A 4,839-nucleotide genomic window follows, 5' to 3' on the forward strand; every position below is an offset into this window, starting at 1 on the left:
AAACTTCGTCCAAATGTTTGCATTCTTTGGCCTATCTATCCATTCACATAGCTRAACTCTTATCATTTTTCTTCCTACGTACTGTGACACTTTTTTTCTGGTCTTGAAACAAAATTATCAAATTTTTCTTTGTCAATAACAGAGCAAATGATATTTTCCGAGTGTTTAGTTTTAGTCATTGCCCCCCTCATGGTATTTCTTCTCTTCTTTTCTGCACTACATTAAGACACCCCTGGTCTTGTTCAATACTGAAAAAAATAATTCTTCATACAATTAACAGAACAATAAGAGATGCTTATTGTTCATCTCTAACTTTTTTTAAATAGGCACCTGCATGCTTTCTGCTATGTTTGGGAAAACTGCACAACATGTATCTTTAAAGCTATCCCATTACTTTGCTTCGAACGTGCCCTCAGAACTCACTGCTCATGTTTGCTGTGATGAGGCCTACCATGCAGTTTGAAACCATCTAACTGCTTTCCAGCAATCTTTGCACACGCATTTATTGTCTCTTTCTTTAGACACAAGTGATGGGATTTTTGGAACAGTAAACCTGTATTTTGTCTTACCTTTCACTACGACTACTAATTGCAGTACTAATATTCTTACTACCTATCACATTCCTTACTCCTGTAAAGGAGCAGTTTGAAGGACTGCATGAGGACTGTAGTTCCACATGTAGGAATGAAAAGTATCAGTGTTATGAAATATAGATACATTTCTGGAATTTACTTATAGGTCTGAGGCAAGACTGTGAAAAATCCTATTCCTCAAAAGGAGTTTCAGTGTTCATATCTTCAGGAATTCCATGAGGCAGGAATGCTACAGGCCACTCTGGAAGCCCAGGTAAAGAAGAGTTATGGTGCTGCCTTTAGCATAGCAACTGTGTTAGTATTTGCTACCTGAAGAAATGTGTAAAGTCTGTCATCCTACCAGTCACAGGCACGAGGGTTTGTCCACACAAAGCATAATTTCTAACACAAATTCACTCCGCTTTCCATTTCAGTTCTGGCTTCCATTGTTTTACTTACAGAAGGACATCATTTCATGGAAGTATTTTTCAAAATGACTTAATTTTCCATGATAAATGTTTTYACCTTCCCTTGAGAAATGTTGAACAATAGAAGACACAAGCTGCCTCCAAAACTCAGAGCAAATTAAAGACCAATATCTAGCAGATTTCTAGTTGCTGCAGTTTCTTTGCTGCACAGCTGCTAGTAGGAAATCATAGCCAAGAGATAACAGGAGGAGGATAAAATTGCAGATAAGCCAGACATCTCCTATAACTTCGCAAGTCTATAAATAATGATGATAGATTCAAAAATGTTTGTTACCTCTAAATTATTGTATATCTCTTGTATATTATCTTCCTCATGTGCCCTGAATACTGGCAAAGTAACTATGCAGGGTAAGTAGGACATGCAATAGTCTTAACCTGTGGCCATGAATTTATTAAGAAAACAGATAGACTACCAATGTTCAGAAAGTTCATATATAAGTTGTATTACTGTAAGCATGTCTGACAAAATCCCCCGAAGACTTCAACAGAGATTATGGCAAACAACTTGCTTTCAAGGTAACTATTTCTATTTAGCTTTTTTATTATTATTATTTGGGAAATGCACTTGAAAGTAATTTATTTGCTAATTTAAATAATTGCATTGTTCAAGTGCTGTAACTGGAGTTGTAACTATTTGTTTATAAACAGCATTAAAGCCAAAGAGAATTGAGTACAGACTGGCACATTAGGGCATTTAATATAATATATTAAATCAGTGAATTGGGATATGGTTACTTATATGAAAACAACAAATATTTTAATGTTAACATTATCCCCTTTATTTGTTTACCTGAAATCAGAACTAGCGTTGTAATTTCCTTATAGTAAGAAGCAATTGAGATGCAGTCAGCTTAATTTAAAATCGATTAAAAGCAACTCATTAAATAGAAGCAATTCAGTACAATGCACAGTAGCTCTCACTTCACAAAACCAGTATGTGGCGCTGTCTCCTGTAAAAAAAAAAAAAAAAAAAAAAAAAAAAAAAACACTCGATTTTGTAAAGCTGGTCTTCAAAAAACCTTGTATTATATTGTCAGCTGTGTTATGTCACACTGGTATGAAGTACAGGTAGGATGTTAATCACTGTATTTTAGTGTAAGATCAATGCTCTGCTTTGCAACAACTTATTGGTACTACTTTTAATTCTAAAAAATTATTTAATCTACTGATCAAAAAAACAGAGAATAAGAATACTGTGTCTATTATGTTTATTTATATGTTTATAGATACTGTTTTGATCACAAGCAAAAAAAAGGAACCTTCACAGAAGTAACAAAGGTCAGCTGGGAAATAACTTGYGATTCAGAAAAAAAAAGGKGGAAATCAGTTGGGAAAAGCAATCTGAAAAGTTACTAACTAAAAGGAATCTTGTCTCCCATAACATTTACCATGATATTACATGAGACTTCTGAAATGTCTAAGCCTGTCTCTGAGCAACTAAAATGATTTTCTAGTTATCTTTAAAGATTTGTTGATTTGTATATCTCATTTATTTCCAAATCTCAATCTCCTTAATACACCTCCTTAATATAAGTGTATTTACAAATCTGTGTATCTTACTATTCAATCAGTTATTTAGCCCATAGCAGTTTTTTATTACCTACAAAATTCTTGAGCAACTAAGCCTATTTCTTAATCTCCATGTAAGGGCACAGCTCCTGTGTGAATTCAGTTTTACTGGAATTGAACAGCCAGTCTTTTGTGTGCTAACCAAGTCGGCCTTCACTTAAAAGGAGCTCACAGACTGTGCTGATGATCTCTGTAACCATGACCTTTCAAACACAAGCAACTGAGTAAACTGTGTATTCATGAACTCTTTAATTATTAAGGGCTCTGTGCCCTTTGCTACTAGATTATATAAAAAAGAAACTGGATTCATACCCTTTTAGTTAAAGCAGGGGTTTCCAACACGTACCATGAATTGCATTAGCATTAACACTGGGGATATATCTATAGAACCATCTGYCCTCTTTGGATTTGTAGTTTGATTTATAGATAGTTACATATTTTCTCAGGCATTTCTTATTATCTGCTAAAATATGGCAGTTGAAAGCATTTGTGTACTTCTAAGCACTATGAATCAGTTAAGCATTTTGGGGRGAAAAATTTCCCCGAATTTTCTGATTCGGGGAAAGAGGTTGCCAGATTTTTAGGTGAGATTTAATAAAGCCTTCCTAAAAGTTAGTCAGACAGAAAGTGGGAAGTTCTGAGCTTAATATTTAGGCCTGAATGGGTTCACTGCTATTTGTCACAATATTGCTAAGGTCACAGATTTGCTTTTATGCTATTCTGTCATGTGGACATACTTTCTTTTAAAATACAGAGGTTCTGGATTAGGATAAGTACATCAGCTGCTGTCAGCATAACCCTAACTCATTCTCCAGTGGGAGGACAATCATTACAGTGGGAGGACAATCATTACAGTGGGAGGAAATTATTAGTGGGAGGAAATCATTGGGAACTGTTTTGAGCCACCCATGACCTTCATTCATTAAAAGTGGTAAGTAGTCACTGCAGCACCAAAGATAAGGAAGATTCCTGGAGGTGTAGCTAAGACAGTCTTCCTTGCCTTTCCAATATAGCCTGTGGAAAACACTTACACAGTGTAAGCACTGGGGCAACTTCTATGCAAGTAGCAGCTGACATCATTTTCTGGTAACTGTGCTCCCTCAAGCATCGAAGGACACAAATTGTCGTTTCAATTTGTTAACACTTCCAGGAGTGAATCTGCCCCACTGGCTTCTTTCAAGTGAAGATTTCTAGTCAACAGACAGAAGAACTTGGCTCTGCCACTGTAAGTTGCAAAATAGTGTTTAAACTAAAATTTTTCTCACTTCTATTTTATGTTGCAAATACTTGTGACAAGAACTCTCGTTTCACCCTGTGCCTGTTTATGAAAAGTTAGCAAAATTATGGTTAGAACAATACCATTTAACTACCAGTTTCTTAGTTTGGATTTAACAAACCTCTACACGTTCCAGTTTTCTGTTTTACATATCTATAGGTGTATTGGARCTGTATGCATACACTCTTGTTAGAAAAATGACCTTGGGGAATGTGTTTTATTTTGCATTTGTGTACTTCAGAACATCCATGAAGAGAAGGATTACATCCAGATGTAGAACAAGTATGCGCAAGATTGGTTAAAGACCTTGTTGCGTTTTGTTTTTAGGAGATTTTCTGAATGTGCACTTAACTTATGCTAAAGTCTGTTTCAGCAAAGAAGACTTCTGCAGTCTGTTTAATATAGTGTTCTATAACCATATTAAGCTACTATTTATAACTCCTGAAGTGGCCTAAAGATTACTTATTTCAGCTGATACGACCTTGAGATCTCCCAAGTTCAGGAAGATCAACTGACAGATCCCAGGCAGGAAAGATTCGCCTGCTCCTTCCAGTAGCACGTAATTGCMACGGGAGGAGTTCATATATTCTACTTCGGAACAGGAATGTAGGATGTAACCTCTGTGCTATATGCTGTGGCATGCGCTTCCAGCACAAGAACTGAAAAAGCAGGGAGAAAGAACATAGTTGTCGTATACTGTATGGTAGCCATTTTAAAGCTCAAGATGCTATTACAATTTTGCAGCTACTACTCACAGGTATTGGACTAACATCTGGAAAATTTTCATTGTTAAGTAACTTACAAGGGAAGACTTTACATTTTTCACCTTGGGATGAGGGCTCACCACARCACTCATTTCTCCAGCAGAAAACCGAGTTTCAAGAATTTCACTACTATTTCACTACTAAGGTGAGCCCCCTCACCCTAAAAAAAA

Source organism: Rhea americana, unplaced genomic scaffold (assembly GCF_003343005.1).
Source record: "Rhea americana isolate MKP2758 unplaced genomic scaffold, rheAme1 scaffold_7, whole genome shotgun sequence".
In the NCBI taxonomy this organism is placed as follows: Eukaryota; Metazoa; Chordata; class Aves; order Rheiformes; family Rheidae; genus Rhea; species Rhea americana.